Raw genomic sequence first — 18646 nt, forward strand, 5'->3', positions numbered from 1 at the left:
CAGGCATGAACCACTGCACCTGACCCAATGTTTTTGTCTCCCATTTGTGCCACCCAAAGTAGGGAGATCATGTCCCAGAAATGCTCGTATCATTTCACTGGTGTTATAGGGGACCTTCAACCAACTGAGGGCATATGTCGAGGGACTTCCCTCAAGTGTGGAAAATCCCTGGGCTGCTTCTTCCTAGGGACACGTTGGTAGAATACAGGCCATCTGAACCACAATTTTCCTTCTAGATTTCACCTCACGAGTTCATGCTTTTTAATTGAGAGGGGCAATTTTTTCCCACTGTTCCAGGAATGCTGTCTACCATGTTTATTTTACCCATGACAAATTCAGAATCAAAACCACAGGCTCACTGAATCGAAACACTTCATTTTACAAGCTCAAAAACTGAGGCCTAGAGAGGAGGGATGAGTGGCCAGATCTCTCTCCACTGGTCAGGCTCCTCGCTTAGCAGACCGTGGGAGCTGGTGAAAATCAGAGGCCAGCAAAATCATTGCCGGAGAAGTGCACGGGAAGGTGCTTCTACGACTGCTCCGCTTACGGAATTTCAAACATCCAAGCCAAGAACCCAAGCCTCTCCAGCGGGTTTCTGACAATGTGAGGCTATCAGGCCAGTTTGCTGGGGATTTTTATTCTCTTGGGCGGGACAGGTTAAAGAGCTCAGGATCGCTCTGTGCAGAGCAGGATCTGGCGCTTCCTACGCTGTTTGTCCAGCTCAGACTTGTCCACCAGAACCAAACCGGCCGGCTGGGCTGGCTCCCGGGAGAGAAACTTCCTCGGGGCGCTGGAGTGGGAGGCTACAGGCTGCAGACCTGCTTAGCGCCCTTCTCCACAACTGCTCTCATTAGGGAGAGCGAGTAGAGCCCGTGCACTCCTGGAGGTGAAGTCCCAGCAGAGGCCTGGCTGTCTATGCTCCGGGCGCCGCTCATTCATGACGGCTGCTCGGCGCTGCGGGCACCGCGATTCCCAAGGAGGGGCTGTAGGTACTGGAGGGGTCCTCAGACGTCAAACCGGACAGACACTTCTCCCTGTGACGACGTCCAACACAAGAGGCCACAATGGGGTTACTACTATTTATACAACACATCTAATCAGCATTATTTCCTGTTACTGAACACAAAATTTTCCACAAATATTAAACTGTTTTGCTGTTAACTTCGATTCTACCCCAAAGGTCGTCATTGTAACGCTTTTCTGCTGGCTTTCTCCACCATGGACTGGCTGTGGACACTGAGCAAATTAAGTCAACTCCCTGAATCTAAACTTCCTTATCTGCAAAACGGGAATAATTGTCCTATTTCCCTAATAGCATCATTGTGTAGAATAAATGAGATCAAGTTCCCTGCCTGGTATGGGGTCTCGCAGGTAAAAAGGCTTTAATAAATGTCAGCTACTTTTGCTCTAGTTGATATAAAACTTATTCAGATATTGACCCACCTGGCCCTGTTTCAGAATGGTATGTTTGACAATCAAAAAGTAACTTCAAAATAACTCAAAGTTGGCTGGGCATGGTGGCTTATGCCTGTAGTCCCAGCTACTTGGGAGGCTGAAGTGGGAGGTCCTCTAGTGGCCAGGAGTTTGAGACCAACCTGGGTGGCATAGTCAGGACCTTGTGTCAAAAAATAAAATTACAATAAACAAATAAAATTTATTTTTTGGAATACTTGTCATTCCTCAACACTGTGAAGGGAAGTTCTGCTCCTTAGAAAACACAGCAGTTCCCTGTCCATGCAACACCTTAAATTCTAGGCTGTTCTCCCTGCCATTGCTCACTCTTCTCACTGCCTCTATTTGACATTTGTTGACATGGAATCAGGGATTTTAAACAGACGTTAGTATAAAAGACGTTAGTATAAAAGTATGATTAGAAAAGCCTCTCTGGGGCCAGGCTCCGTAGCTCATACCTGTAATCCCAGCACTTTGGGAGGCTGAGGTAGGCGGATCACCTGACGTCAGGAGTTCGAAACCAGTCTGGCCAACATGGCGAAACCCCATCTCTACTAAAAAAACAAAAATTAGCCGGCATGGTGGCACACATCTGTAATCCCAGCTACTTAAAAGGCTGAGACAGGAGAATCTCTTGAACCCAGGAAGCGGAGGTTGCAGTGAGCTGAGATCACACCATTGCACTCCAGCCTGGTCAACAGAGAGACACTCCTATTTCTCAAAAAAAAAAAAAAAAGAAAAGAAAAGAAAAAGAAAAAAAAACAGAGACAAAAACAAAAAATGAAAATGCTCTCTGAAGGACAGAATACATTTGAATTATGGTTTGGGCTGTTTTCTACCATTGGCTCCGTGGATCCAACTGCCTTCATGGCAGTGGCTATGTCAGTAACTGTTCCTCTCTGAACCTTTCTTTAGGCCACCAGGCTGATGACAAAGCAGGCTTTCAGAGACAGAGAAGAATCCAAAGACTAACTGAGTGACAACTCCCAAATCCTCAAGTGTTGACAGTTATTTTCAATGTCCTGGCTTTTCTAGAAAAGGAATGGCCCAAGGCCACCCCCAGCCTACAACCTGGCCACTAGGGATGATTGGGGATGGACAGGTCAAATGAGAAATCCTGGACATTTGACCCAGGGGTTAGTAAGGAAATAAATCAGTTAAGGTCCTGCAAGGCACAATGCCATTAGGTTGATGCAAAAGTAGTTGTGGTTTTGCCATTAAATGTAAAAACTGCAATTTTTACACCAACCTAATATAATCAACAGATGCTTGCTGAATCCATGCTGACTGAACTCACCACAGCTATAAAATCGCATCAACTCTACCTCCTAACTCTCTCTCAAATCCACTGACTGCTCCATATCCTCATTGCTTTGATCTGCATATATGGCACCAAGATATTGCATTTGAATTAAGATGCCTCCTAATGGCCTCCTACCTGGTTTTCCAGCAGTGGTTTATGTGGCCTTTGATGGTCTCTGCTAAGGTTTACCTTGCCAGTCTCCCCTGAACTGGGACCCACTAGAAATGCTGTTCCCTCTGTTCAGATGACTTTCCTCACCTAACCCCTACTCATCCTTCAGTTCTCTCTTTAGCACCCTCTCCCTCCCTCCCTCCCTCCCTCTCTCTCTCTATCTTTCTTTCTCTCCCTCCTTCCCCATTCCCTCCCCCATCCCTTCCTCTCTCTCTCTTTCCTTCCTTCTTTCTTTTTCTCTCTCTCCCTCCCTCCCCCCTCTTTCTTTCTTTCCTTCTTTCTCTCTCTGTCCCTTCCTTCCTTCCTCTCTCCTCTTTCTTTCTTTCTTTCTTTCTTTGTTTGTTTCTTTCTTTCTTTCTTCTTTCTTTCTTTCTTTCTTTCTTTCTTTCTTTCTTTCTTTCTTTCTTTCTTTCTTTCTTTCTTTCTTTCTCCTCCCTCCCTCCCTCCCTCCCTTCCTTTCTGTCTCTCTCTCTTTCTTTCTTTCTCTTTCTTTTCCTTCCTTCATCCATTCTTTTTGAGACAAGGTCTTTCTCTGTAGCCCAGACTGGAGTACAGCAGCACAATCTCAGCTCACTGCAACCTCCACCTCCTGGGCTGAGGCAGTCCTTTCACCTCAGCCTCCCAAGTAGCTGGACTACAGGCACTCACCAACACACCTGGCTAACTTTTTTTTTTAGTAGAGACTAGGTTCCACATGTTGCCAAGGCTAGTCCTGAACTCCTGGGCTCAAGAGATCGCCTGCCTTGGCCTCCTAAAATGTTGGGATTACAGGTGTGAGCCACCACACCTGGCCAACATCACTTTCTACAGAATGTTTACACTCTACCAAAACTGGTATGTGACACTGTACCATTCAACTCAGTGTCTAAGCAGCAGGATGCCAGGCATGGCCTCCACCTGGTCACCGTGGCACACCATGCCTAGGACAGTGCCTGATCCATCATAGCTGTTCAACGTGTGTTTTCTCATTTAATCAGTATAACCATCCTGGAATATCAGCATGGCTGTGCCCACTTCACAGTTGAAGAAACAAGTTTAAAGACATGAAGTAACTCCCTCAAGGTCATCCATCTAGTAGAGGGCAGAGCCCACATTTTAATCCAGGCCTCTGGGCTGCAGAAGCCTGTGCTTTTAAATTCGACAAGATGCTGCCCCAATACTACTCAATTCCCTTCATAATTAAATGGAGGTCAAACAGTTCGTTAATGAGGCCTTGAGTCACTAATGGAAGAGATCAAAAGGTCTGGCTCCCCTGAAATTCAGATCCAAGCAGTTGTTTGACTACTCTTTCAGTATTTTTGCTTTTGGTTTAGACACTAGCAGTTAGGTTTCGTGAGAGAATAGGGTCTAGGGGACACAGTCCTCCAGATGCAGGAATACAAGGAGTAGCTTAGAGAGAATGCCATCCTGAGAGCAGGAGGTAGAGCTTGGGGGAGGTAAGCAAGAGAAGCACCCCAGGTGGTGTGTCAGGGAACAAGAGAATGCAATAACCCACCTTCCCAGGGACCTCAGAGCTCAGAGGACAGAAACTAAATTTGATGCCAAATAAGGACTGTCCTGGGCCCAGTGATGGTTAATGACATAGCAGAGGGGGCTTGAATTTGGGGTGCTTTAACCAGCCTAGAAAGAACATGGAATGAGTGCAACAAAATACCATCTAGTGTCTCACTCACGTATTCCTGAGAGGAATTCAGATTAATGTTTGAGTTAGAGCAGACAAGGACATGAGGACATCAGATGACCCTGTCCTGCCCCGGAAGAGAATGAGAGCCCGCATCATTTGGCCAAGGGCTTTGGTAGGAGTGAGTATAAAGAGGTCTTCCATCCTCCCCGTTTCTCAAACTGACCGTGCCTATCCACACCCTCTTCGTGGACACCGCTCACCATACCTCAAAAAATCAAGGAAATCAAGAACTTTCCGCTCACGGCTGGGCAAAAGGACGCCAAATCTGTCAAAATCAAGGGAAAAAAGAATAATGTGAAATTTAAAGTTTAATGCAGCAGATACCTCGCTTATCACAAAGACAAGGCAGAGAAATTGAAGGAGTCTCTGCCTCTGGGGCTTTGGCAGTAAGGTGCTGAAATGAACCAGACACACTGATTTGAACTGTACTAACATTTTTAAAATTAAAAAGAAAAAAGTATGAATACGAGCAGAAAATTAACACTAAGCATGGCTGGGTATGTTGGCTCATGCCTGTAATCCAGCAATTTGTGAGGCCAAGATAGGTGGATCACTTGAGGTCAGGAGTTTGTGACCAGCCTGACCGATACGGTAAAACCCTGTCTCTATTAAAAATACAAAAATTAGCAGGGTGTGGTCGCACACGCCTGTAATCCCAGCTACTCAGGAAGCTGAGGCATGAGAATCGCTTGAACCCAGGAGGTAAAGGTTGCAGCGAGCCGAGATCACACTACTGCACTTCAGTCTGGGCAACAGAGCAAGACGTCTCAAAAGGAAAAAAAAAAAAAAAAAACCCTAAGCATAACAGGAATCACATGTGTTGCTTTGGGTCCTCCCTATCCTGCCTTATCTTTGCCCCACAACCATTGCCTCCCGGATTTTGGTTCCTGCTGAAGATGAGATTCAAGGCCCTGGGCAAATAAATAAGGTTAGAAACTTACAGAAGGTAGCAAACTTCACTGAACAAATGACATGAAAAAGGAATATTTTCCTTAAACTAGCCATCGTAAGTCTTTTCTAGACAAAGCAAGGTAGGTAAAAAATAATGAAAATAAAAATTAATATTGAAATTAAAAAGGGAAAGGTAATGATGGTGATAATAAAAATTATTTGAATATAGAAATACAGAACTTAAACCTACTGAGTCATCAGTAGCGCCCATTGGGTCAGCTAAAGAAAAAAGCATGTCAGAAGGGGAAACTTTCATTATGGAAAGAACAAATGACGATCTTCAGAAATCGGTTTGGTCTTTAAGGGTGAGCATTATATAAGAATACAAAGGATCCCACATGGAAAGCATTGCTTCTGTTTATGGAAGCAATGTGTTTAAACTTGAATGTCAGAAGATTACATGAATCAACAGTGGCTGAGTGAAGCAACTGAAATGCATCCAACTTCCTACCTGTAAAAGGTAATAATGTTTCGTAATTATGTATGGTAATAACCTTTGATGGCATGAGAACACAGCAAGGCTGACAAAATTGTGTAAAATGGAAGTGACTTTTTGAAACTGGCTTCCCTGAAATTCAAATTCAAACAAGCGTCTGACCACCTTCCCAGGAGGTAGGGGCTCCTTGGGCGATTGCTGTTTGGACCACACTATATTAGCCTTTTTTACTTCTGTAAGTACTCAAATGACACATTTAACGCTGCGTTCTGAAAAATATTCTTATAATGATTAAGAAAGAAGTGCAGATGCAGATGCACATTTTTGCTTTTAATTTAGATACTAGCCATCAGAAAATCTTATGAAGGAATGGACACACTCATATACACACACACAACACAACACAACACAACACAACACAACACAACACAACACAGAGGCTTTGTGCTGCTTAGTTACTTCAGCTGAAAGTCCTTCCATGGAAAAAGTAATTGAAGATTCACTGCCCTGGTGGGAGCTGTGGAGTGAAAGAAACCACAGGTACACCATGGAAGAAAATTGGCAAAAACTGGCCAAGAAAAAAAAAGCAGCTCAACTTCTCTTAAGAAAAGGGAATGAAAAGTTATGCTGTTCAGATTCCATTAATATATGTAAACATACAGAATAAATTCAGAAAGCACAATTCCTATGCTAGCAAAATTTCAAAGAAACTTTGTAAATTAATACCAAAGGAAACATTTTTTGCCAGTCTATTTTGTGTTCTAGAACTTGCCAAGCGCTTTGTGATACATAAAGGAAATAAGACATCGTTATTTCCCTCCAATTTAAATCTAGTTAGGGCCCAGCACGGTGGCTCACAGCTGTAATCCCAGCACTTTGGGAGGATGAGGTGGGCGGATCACCTGAGGTAAGGAGTTAGAGACCAGCCTGGCCAACATGGTGAAACCCCGTCTCTACTAAAAATGCAAAAAATATCCAGGTGTGGTGGTGAGTGCCTGTAATCCCAGCTACTTGGGAGGTTGAAGCAGGAGAATCACTTGAACCTAGGAGGCAGAGGTTGCAGTGAGCTGAGACCACATCATTGCACTCCGGCCTGGGCGACAAGAACAAAACTCCATCTCAAAAAAAAAAAATTAAAAAAAAAAAATAAATAAAAATCTGATTGGGTAGACAAAACAAATGCACATTAAAAGATGAACATTCCAAAGCAGTGGGTGAGGGAAGGTGGGTGGTGTGGCTTAGATGCCTGGGGAGATCATATGCTATGGGACTATCCAGAGACGGATCTACAACGTAAGCGAATCTGAGCAAATTATTTGGGGTGGTGATGTCCAGTTCTGGCCAGCAAGCCCAAATAAATAGCCGTCACAAGGCACTTGATGAATGTCTTCAGAGCTTGTTGCACTTTAGGGCTTACTATCTGCAAAGTGCCTTTGGTGGGTTATTCCACTTAACCCTTACACCACCACTGAAACGGGCTCCCTACTACCATCCCTATTTGTAGATGAAGAAGTGAGGCACAGAGAAGGTACTCATCTTTCCTTAAGTTACAATATCATAAGCAGCCTGCAATATTAACCACTATACTAGCCAGAGAGTAAATGCTCAGTAACTGTGGAGGCTTTTGGTCAAATAAAAAAACTATCACAAGTCTGTGTTAACCTAACTATTTCTGCTAAAGTAACAACTACTTCAAAACACAGAAATCTGGTTTGGAAACCTCATAGATATCATTGCATTATATAACTTAGCTATTGTATAAAGGATTTTCAGCCACTCAGGATGTTTGCCAATGAAATGTTAAGGTCTTCTCAGCATTCCATTCAGCTTATCATGGCTGATTGTAACAAGCAGAGTTTTGGCAAAATGTCGTTCTTTCCTGAATTGGAATGTCTAATTCTGCCTAGCTTTGTTAGCAGAGGTTAGGTTTAATGCATACAAATGGATTTCATCTTTGGCAGTATTTAGTCTGGAAGATCTGTTAAGAGCCATAGGAGTTAGTAGCCTTTTACCTAATGGCATTTAAAACAAGCCAAGACATGGCTACATTTCACTGAGATTTCACTTGAGGTGACCCAGTGGTCCCTGCTAGTGACTACCCTTCTGTTAAAATTCAGCCTGAAAGGGTATCAGGATCAATGAAACTAAGATCCCAAGATTCCCAGCTCTTTTTGTAGCATTTGGAATGCGTTTGATTGTTTTCTTATTGTCATTCACACATATTGTTTGGGCCCTAGTCAAACATATACAAAACACTTGGACTTTTTTGCACATGTTGGAGTAAGTGTATCTATTATGCAAAAACACATAAATAATGAGACCAAAAATATATAACTCTCATAGATCAGAGAGACAGTTTTATCACATATAAATTCTCATACTGGTCCATAAGGGGTCATAAGCAAGGATGATTATTGCAGAGCTGTAGTGCAGGGGAGCTGGAAGCAATGTGGGTGGATATCACCGGGGGTGTGCGTGGAAAATGCAGGAAAGCACAGATTGGAATACTTTGCAGGCGGTAGGAGCAACTGACTGGTTGTACCCACAGCAATACGGATGGAGTGAAAAATTAACAATCAGAATTAGTCGTGAGGACAATATATCTACATAAAGTAAAACTGCAGGCACAAAAAGCAGCAAAAGAGCCTGGGCACAGTGGCTCATGCCTGTAACCTCAGCACTTTGGGAGGCCGAGGCAGGTGGATCGCTTGAGCCCAGGAGTTCGAGACCAGACTGGTCAAACATGGTAAAACTCTATCTCTACAAAAAATAACAAAAATTAGTCAGGCATGGTGGCAGACACCTATAATCCCAGCTACTTAGGAAGCTGAAGCAGGAGAATCCCTTGAGTCTGGGAGGCAGAGGTTGCAGTAAACTGAGATTGAACTACTGCCCTCCAGCCTGGGCGACAGAACAAGACTCTGTCTCAAAAAAAGAAAAAGCAGCAAAACATATTTGTGTGAGAATGCATATAAACACATGCATGTACGATAGTTCATCAAATACATGAGAATTGTTGGTTGCCTGGGGAGGAGAAACAGGAATAAAAGAGGCAATGAATAAAACCAGAGAAGAGAAAAGGCCGGGCATGGTGGCTCACGCCTGTAATCCCAGCACTTTGGGAGGCCAAGACAGGTGGATCACGAGGTCAGGAGATTGAGATCATTCCAGCCAACATGGTGAAACCCTATCTCTACTAAATACAAAAAAATTAGCGGAGCGTGGTGGTGTGTGCCTATAGTCCCAGCTACACGGGAGGCTGAGGCAGGGGAATCATTTGAACCTGGGAGGTGGAGATAGCAGTGAGCCGAGATCGCTCCACTGCACTCCAGCCTGTGTGACAGAGTGAGACTCCATCTCGGAAAAAAACAAAAACAAAAACCCCGAGAAGAGTTTTGCATGTGCCAATGAAGCCACTGTGCTGTGAGCTGATGAGTAGGACAAACTCAATCCTCTGCACCCGAGGTCCAAAAAGCAGAGAAGAAATGCATGTAACTCAAAAAGATTTTCATCTTGGGTGCTCAGCCCCGTGGCTCCTGGACAAAATGTTTGAGAGGGCAGTTAATGGTTACCAGGTGGGTTTCTTAAGCACTTTGGATGTGCTTGGACGCTCTTTAGGCCAGAGGTTCCCAGCCATGGCAGCACATTAGAGACATGTGGGGATATTTAAAAAATACCACTGGTAGGCTCCACCCTCAGAGATTCTGTTGTGCCCAGGCATCAGCATGTTTCAGAGCCTTCAGGTGATTCTAATGTGCACCCAGGACTGAGAACCATTGATTAGGTTTCTCCACTTTTTTCCTAGTTACAAATGTTTCATTCTTTGGCATTTGAAAAGAGACTGCTGAAATCAGATTATTTTCCTTTAGCCAAACATTAATTTCATTATTAACAGAGAGCACTCAAAATATTCATTGGATCATACACCCAAAACTTTTCACTGGGCCACTGTGTGTTTAAGCTGGGCATTGCATATTTCTATGGGGTGCGTCCAGAGTGTAGTCTACACAAATGGAGCCCCCTGGAGTTACTCAATGCACAACCTGCCCATTGTACTTAGCAGCTGGTTTGAGTGTCCACCGTGTGTCATACATTGAACTAAGTGTTTACTGTACTGGTAAACAAGATGATGTAGTCCTTGCCTGATGGAACTTCCAGCTTCTAGGGAAGGCAGTCACACATGTGACTCTTAGGAAGTGTGACTGCGCTGGGGAGAGGGGGGTACTACAGGAGCTCATGTTAGGGTCCCTCACACAGTCTGTTGGGGGCAGGGAGGGCTTGCTGGAGGAATTGAAATTTGAACCAAAACCTGACAAATAAGTACTGGAGCTGGGGGAGAAGAACAGTGCTATATACCCAGAGGAAGCATCCCTGACAAGACGGAGAGAGGTTACTGTGCTCCCAACACAGCAAAGCAGCTGCATGCAAAATGGGGCTTCAAAGGAAGACAGGGCCTGCCGACACAGGGTCTAGTGGTCCAAATTAAGAAGCATGGACTTTAACTCATGGGTGATAAGAAATGCAATAATCAGGCTGGGCTCAGTGGCTCTCTCCTGTACTCCCAGCACTTTGGGAAGAAGAGGCAGGCAAATCATGAGGTCAGGAGTTTGAGACCAACCTGGACAACATAGGGAAACCCCGTCTCTACTAAAAACACATAGCTGGGTGTAGTGGCAGGTGCCTGTAATCCCAGCTATTTGGGAGGCCGAAGCAGGAGAATTGCTTGAACTCAAGGGGCTGAAGTTGCAGTGAGCCAAGACCATGCCACTGCACTCCAGCCGTGGTGACAGAGTGAGACTCTGTCTCTAAATGGGCAAATAAATAAATAATCATAGATGAGGCTTGAAAGATCATTCTGGAAACATGGAGCTGGGCTGCAGGGAGCTGAGAGTGGATGCAGGGGGCTATTATGGTACTATTGTGCAGATCTGGGTGGGAGAGGGTGGTGGCTTGGATGAGGGTGAAGGATTGGGGAGGGAGAGAGGTGGACACATGTGATAGATGTTTGGGAGAAACAGGACTGGAGAGTGCCTGGATCTCAGGCTGGGGGAGAGAGCCGGCACTAGATAGAGGCAGCTGGGCGTGTGTTGAAAAAAGGCACAGAGAAGAGAAGACCTGTGTGGGAGGAGGGGGTGGGGAAGATGGTGACTTTGTCTTGGACATGTTGCTTTTGAGGGGCTGGCCTTATGGGCTGAGCTCCTGGGAGCAGGCTCTGAGACAGAGTTTAGAGAGTAGGGTGTTTCTTAAAGTGTGCTCTTGAGGGTGACACAGAAAGTGGGGGAAGGACACAGGAGTGCGGAGAGGGAGACATTGAGCTGCAGAGCAGGCCTAATGACAGAGTTGGCTGTGGCAAAGTGTACTCTTCAAAGACAGCCACACCAGCATGTGTTCTTACAGTGTGATGCTGGCACTCCTCCATGGAGGGCCAGGTCCACGTTCCATACCGCTGAAACTGGGTGCAGCTTTGTGACTGCATGACCAGTGTGATGCTGCATGACTTCTGAGATCAGATCACAGAAAGGCAATCATGACTTCCACTCAGCTCTCTCTCAGGTGCCCTAAGTCTACAAGTAAGAAACCTGGCTGTCCTGGTGCCTCCATGCTGGAGAGAGCACATGGAGAGACCACACACACACCACAGACACACATACACACACACGCATGCGCGCGCACACACACACCCACACACAGATGCCCAAGGAGCCCAGTGGCTCCAACCCCCACAGTTTGAGTGTGCCCAGTTCAGGTGCCAGGCCCCTGAGTGGTTGAGTTTTAGATGCATCCGGCCCCAACCTGCAAGCCATTCCAGCAGACACCAAATGGAGCAGAGACAGACTATCCCTTTTTTTCCCTCACCCCAACCCCTGTCCAGAATGCAGATTCATGAGCAAAGTAAACGCCACTGTTACATTTGGAGGTGGTTTGTTACACAGCTTTATATAAGCAGCACATCAACTCACCCTCAGGGAGCTCTGGAGCTAGAAGTGCCTTTCAGAGCTGTTCCAGGTTAAGCCAGGATGGCGGAGTTTCTATATTCCTACACTGATCAATGATTGAATATGAGCTTCCCTAAGAAGTGACATGACCTTGGAAAAGGAGGTTGTTTACAGCTGAGGCAATCCTGGATGATGACAGCACTTCCTGTAGCTGGGGACAAAAAGTTCCTTCCTGAAGGGGATTTGAGTGGCACAGCGCTGTGATTGCTATGGCCATGGAGACAGCAGCTCAGCTACATAGTAAGAAAGCGGCTATTCAGGCCTGGAGTTTGGAAGGGCATGGTATTGGGAAATACTAGCTTGTATAGATCAATGTATTTCATCCTGTGGTCTGAGAACTGAGAGTAGCCTACATCTGATCATCCTAATGCAGCTCCCTTGCCTGGCCTGACAAATCAGTAGTCAGGATTATTACCCAATCATCCTCATGCCCACTAACATTGAGAAGCTCTGGATGAAGATGACATCAAAGCCAAGGGAGAGTATATGAGGCATCCAAGGGAAACTACGTAGGATGAAAAGAGAACCCCAGTGCCACTACCATTTAAGAAGAAGACAGAAGTTGCAAAAGAGATGGGGTAAGAGTAGGAAACAGATGTAGCTTCCAGGGGGAGCAGTCAATAGTAGCAAATGCAGAGAAGAGATCAAGTAGGGTGAGAATGCTGGAGTGTTTGTGGGATTTGGAAACAGGAAAATTATTATTGGCTCTAGCCAGGGCAGTTGGGTGACTGTTATAATTTCATGGTACAGCCTTGGAGATACCTACCCTGAGACTTTTGGCTGGGGTTTCTGGTACAGAGGAAGGCACTAGAGCTAAGAAGGACCCCAGAGGACTTGATGGAATTGTTTAGGATGGGCCCTCTGCTCGGAGTAAAAAGAAAGGGACCGACTAAGCAGAGACAATACAAAGTAAGAAACAAGAAAGTAAATGAGTGAGAAGTTAAAAGGAAAGGAAACAACCTATCAGGGAGACTAAGGACCAGCTAAAGGAGCTAAGCCCAGAAGACTATTTATTAAGCAAGTACCCATCAGTGTTTACACAACCAAAACAGGGCAATCCAGTGGACGTCCTTACTAGAATAGCCACTTTAGTAGCCAGGAGAACAAATGGTTTGGAACCAACAAACCCGGATTTAGTTCCCAGAAACACAAAGCAGTATCTCCTAGGGAAGCCATCTCACTTTGAGCATCCATTTCTTTATCTGCAAAATGGAGATGATAATGCCTAACTTGCTACTCTGCTGCAAGGACTGTAGCTCATTCATATTCATTCAATGAGCATTTACTAAGCAATGCCACATGCTGGACGCTACACTAGACATAGACTACATAACAGCAAACAGCAGAGACCAGGCCCACACCCTCCTGGAGTTTGTCATCTAGCGAGCGAGATAGACATGAAATAGATTGTGACAACAGTAATGATGTCATGACATTTGTGATTAGTGCTATAAGGAAGAAGAAAGACAAAGTATGTGAGATGCCAAATAGTGCTAAGGACATAGTAGATGCTCAGAAAATGAAATTTACAATCATCCTTATCATTGGGAGAATGTTTAATGGGACCATGTTCAGTAAAATTGTGAAAAGAGATATTTCATCTTTAGTCTCTGCAGATTCCCTCTCACTGCTATTTTCCTCTTCTGGAGAACTATGAGATTTCTTTTTTTTCTTATTAAAATTTGTATTTTTCAGCCAGGCATGGTGGCTCAGGCCTGTAATGCCAGCACTTTGGGAGGCCGAGGTGGGCGGATCAGAAGGTCAAGAGTTCAAGACCAGCCTGGCCAACATGGTGAAACCCCATCTCTACTAAAAATACAAAAATTAGCTGGGCATGGTGGCGGGCATCTGCTACTTGGAAGACTGAGGTGAGAGCTGATTGAACCCAGGAGGCAGAGGTTGCAGTGAACCAAGATTGTGCCATTGTACTTCAGCCTGGGCAGAGACTCTGTCTCAAAAAAAAAAGTGTATTTTTTTAAGCACCTTTAAATACTTGCAGGAAGAAGTGAGGAGATTGAGGGGGGCATTGCTTCTATGACTTCAAAACCACTGATGGAGATAACCCCTGACATCATTCATAGTGTAAACTCGCTCCCGAACTTCTTACACATAAAAATTATGAATGTGCTTTTGAGAGTTTCCTCTTCATGCGTTCATTGATCAGACATAGCATAAAGGTGCTTTTCCTGTGAGGGTAATTGGTATAGCATATTGGCGCCTCTTTTAAAAAAAATTTGGGGGGCAACATTGACACAAAACTGACTCATCTGGCAGGAAAGTTTGCCAATGTGAGTTGAGAGTGAGTCAGAGAGACATTTTACAACTTATCAGCCAGAGGAATCACTGATAATAACCTTGGTTGCCATAGCAAGTTCCTATCAGGCACAGGATTTGATACTCTCTCCAACTCCATAACGTATTAGCTCCATTCTAAAGCAGAGACAATCAAGACTCAGAAGTTTCAGCAGCTTACCCAAGGTCCCAGGACTGCAGCTTGCCCCAAGCCTTATCTTTCCCAAAGCCCTGTCCACCTCATCAAGCTGTCCCCAGAAGAGGAAGAAGCCAGAGAGGTGAAAGACGCCAGTAGCTCCTGTGAGAGGCCAGCTAGGAGGCCTGCCTTACACCCTGGTGACCACACAGTCAGAACAGTCATACTTCTGTCAATACATTCTTCTGTCAATACATTCTGATGAAGTTGAGAAATAAGTAAAGCCACTGGCTCCAGTCTTGAAAACCAAGGCCCACAGTAGTGGGTTATCAGAACTTATTTTAGTGTCACTAAACTTGGCGTACAATGCCCACTATTAAATCGGTAAATTATCCAAAAAAAAAAGAGGGGCTTCGGGTCTCTCACAGCCATCATTTGAAGTGCAGGATGGTGTGACCAGGCTCTGAGGGAAAGGTGAACACAGCATGGCAGCCTAATGACCCAGGCTTGAGGATGCCCTGGCTGGGGCTGGACCAGAAAGAGACCTGGCCAGGTATCATGGCGACCTGGGCAGGTATAATGGCCACAGGCTTGCCAGGAGTATGCGTGTGCAGGCGAGAGAGTAGGAGTGTGTGTATGTGAGAGAGAAAGAGTGTTTGCACGTGGATGTGTAAATGTGTGAGTGTCACATGGGCTGGGGTTTTTGCACATGGATATGTCTGGGTGTGAGTGTGTAAGACAGCATCTGTGTACGTGTGTGCATACGTGTCTGAGAGCACCTACATGTGTACATGTGAAGAGTCCACCTGAAGAGCTTCAGAGTTAAGGTGCTTTTGCTGCTCTCCGTCACTCTGGAGTATATCTGTTCCCGGTTGTCTAGGATGCTACAATCACCTATAATGTTTGTCAGGGGAGCCTGAAGGAACACAGTCCCCGAGTTACCCCGAGTCACTAATCCCCCAGGAATGAAATCCCCGCAACCCAGCAGCTATCATTTAGAGCCTTTCTCAATTAGCAATCACGATGCCTAAAGCTTTGAGCAGTTGTTGTATGTTTATCTTTCTCTTCAAGTTCACTCTGTCTGCTCTCAGAACCAGCCAAGTTCAAACAACCTTCTGTCTGGCAGCCACAAAGACAGCTCCCCCAGCCCCCACCCCAAAGCAGTTATAACCAGACAGAGGTTGGAGCTGATTTCCATGATCTCTGTGTGTGTTCTGTTGCTTTTGTAAAAAAGTGAGCTTTATGATGTGCGATGTTCATCAAGGAATTGCAGTAGCTTACAATATTAAAAACACACATCCAACAGAAATGCTTCAAAAACTCAGATTGAAACTCAATTCTAAAGAAGAGAAAGAGGTTTCATTGTGTATTCTGTTGCTTAATTTTCATTTATGGTAAGATAAAGCCATGAGCAGTCCAACACTGGGTAATGGGTAAGAATATGCCTTGACCCGGCTGGGCACAGTGGCTCACACCTGTAATCCCAGCACATTGGGAGGCTGAGGTGGGAGGATCACCTGAGATCAGGAATTTGAGACCAGCCTGACCAACATGGAGAAATCCCATCTCTACTAAAAATACAAAATTAGCCCAGCGTGGTGGCGCATGCCTGCAATCTCAGCTACTTGGGAGGCTGAGGCAGGAGAATTGCTTGAACCTGGGGTGGCAAGGTGGGGCTGAGGTCGTGGTGAGCCAAACTCCTGCCATTGCACTCCAGCCTAGGCAACAAGACCAAAACTCTGTCTCAAAAAAAAAAAAAAAGAATATGCCTTGACCAATCAAGGTGGCTCATTTCTGTAATCCCAGCACTTTGGGAGGCCAATGTGGGTGGATCACTGAGGTCAGGAGTTCGAGACCAGCTGCCCAATTTGGCAAACCCTGTTATCTCAGAGAGAGAGAGAGAGAGAGAGAGAGAGAGAGAGAATATGCCTTTAGGAGTTACACACTCTGACTTTTAATTATTGTACTGTTTTCTCCAGGCCTCAGTTTACTCATCAATAAAAACAAGGACAATGATAGATCTACCCTGTATGATTGAAGAATGGAATAAGATAATGCATATAAAGTGCTTAACACAGTGCCTGGCGTGCAGGGAACAGGCAATTTAGCGATGTTGTTATTTTCACTGCCGTGTTAGGATTTGAATGGAACCCACGTTGCATCTCTTTGTGGTGGTATGCACAGATCTAGGTGGGGTTTCCCCCTCTCTTCCGGACCATTGGGAAGAGAGGTGAAAGGAATATAGTACTAGAGTCCCATCATCTAGTAACCAAGAGCAGATGTGTGGCCTGATCTTGTGTATGGCAGCAGGGTTGTTTAGGCTGCATGAGAGAGTGTGTGACTTGGGATTTCCTTTAATTTTCTGTTTTTTAGGTTTCGTTTTGTTTGCAAGCTCTGCTGGGCATTTGTATGGGCTGGATTGGCTTGTGGGCTCTGTTATTGCTAGGAATGAGGCTGAGCTGAGCCAAGGTGATGGCTCATGCTCCACTGCAGGTCAGGCTGTGGCTACCTGGGGCATAGTCCTGGAAGACCTGTGGGCCTCCTTCTAAGGCCTACTTGAGTTCTGTTGATCTTTGAGGAACAACAGATCTTAAGAGCAACCAACCTCAGAGAACACTGGTAGCCTTTTTGACAGACCCAGCCTATAGCGTAAACACTTCCATGTGAATTTTTTACTCAACCCAAAATATCTAGACACACAGTCATCATGTGCATACATTCCTGATGTCTCCGTTGGGTGGGTGAGAGGTGATCTGGGTTCTCTTTAAATGTAGTTAAGTGCTCAGGGGAGTCCCACCGAGCCTTCCTACCCATTCAAGAACCCTGCTGTCTTCTAGCTTCCCCTTGGCATTGCCTCAGTTTCCCAGATTTCTGAAGGAAGCACCCTCTGTACAGGCCTGTATGGGGAGTTACCCCAGGAGCTATCAATCTGATCCCACCCAGTAGTGTTATCCATGTAAATGCCTGTCTTGCGTTCTTGCCCTGCACCCAGCAAGACGGATTCAAGAGTTGGAGCTGCCCATTATTTATCTGTGCATCCCCATCCCCACCTCCACTCCAGGCCTCCTTGGTGTCTGACACTGAGTAGGTGCTCAATGAATATTTATTGAGTCAGGGTATGAATATGAAAGCAAGTGAGCAAAGGAATGGCACATTTCACAGAATGAGAAAATATTAAGGCAGAAGTAAACCCTGCCAGTCTTTAGATTAAGCCTCCATACATTACAGTCATGAACACAGAGGCCAGGACTCCCCCAAGAGGTGGGGCGTCTCGGTGGCAGGACCAGAGTCTAGGTGTCCTACTCTTGCTGTGACCCTGGGCTGCTGCGTATTCCCTCTCTCTTAGTCTTCATCTGTCATTCTCAGAGGGAGACTCCAGAAAATGCCTGAGAAACAGAGGAGTCTACCTGGGTCTCTGTCAGCCCCACCTCTCTTTGAAGTCAGTAGTTTATTAACCAAGATATGACTTGGCCTGGCCTCATTACAAAACCAAATCAATAAATATTGATTGAGTGTCTACTATGTGGACAGTCAGGTGAGAATGAGGGAAGGCAGGAAACAAGAGAGGAGAGAAGCCTTGTGCATACCTGTCATATGAATGTTTGCTCTGACACTGCAAGTCATGCCCCTAACACAGTCCAGAGGACGCAGCAGGCATACCTCTGGGTTTTCAGCACGAATGATAAGGGGAGGAGGTGTCTCTCCTGGCTCCAGAGAAAGCCCCTTTCTCCCTCAGGTGAGAGGGAGAGGAAAGAAAAATGTTATGTAAATAATGAGTCCACAACTACACCCTGTTCATGCACGAAAATTCCAGGAATGATTAAACTGGACTGTGGCTCCAGGATAAACAGAAATTTAGCGACGCAATTGCCCTGTGCTCTTGCACACACACACACTCCCTTCCTCTCTTTGTGTCACATTGACACACACGGTATGTTGGCGCCTGTCTATCAGCTTGTAACTGGCCCACAAGGAAGGCAGTTCTTCTGAAGAGCCCTCAAAGATGCCCACTGTCCCTGCTTACCCACTCCTTCACTGTGTCCTGGTCACCTCAGTTAGTTGCTCCAGGCTTCTACTTGTCCATTTTTAAAAAAGGGAATACTACTGGCTGAGTGCAGTGGCTCACACCTGTAATCCCAGCACTTTGGGAAGCCAAAACAAGAGGATCACTTGAGGTCAGGAGTTCGAGACCAGCCTGACCAGCAGGCTCTACTGAAAAAAAAAA

The 18646-nt window shown here is 45.4% G+C and overlaps 1 long non-coding RNA gene across 1 annotated transcript; it reads right to left on the reverse strand.

The window, feature by feature from the left end:
• Positions 1 to 295: 295 nt before the first annotated feature.
• On the reverse strand, positions 296 to 18562 carry LOC108304642. Its single transcript, XR_001825342.1, has 2 exons — positions 18446 to 18562; positions 296 to 1034 (listed from the first exon to the last, which is right to left on the reverse strand). It is a non-coding gene; the product is annotated as an uncharacterized LOC108304642 (long non-coding RNA).
• Between the last annotated feature and the right edge of the window lie 84 nt (positions 18563 to 18646).

The sequence above is a fragment of the Cebus imitator genome, unplaced genomic scaffold (assembly GCF_001604975.1).
Source record: "Cebus imitator isolate Cc_AM_T3 unplaced genomic scaffold, Cebus_imitator-1.0 Scaffold56, whole genome shotgun sequence".
Taxonomy (NCBI): Eukaryota; Metazoa; Chordata; class Mammalia; order Primates; family Cebidae; genus Cebus; species Cebus imitator.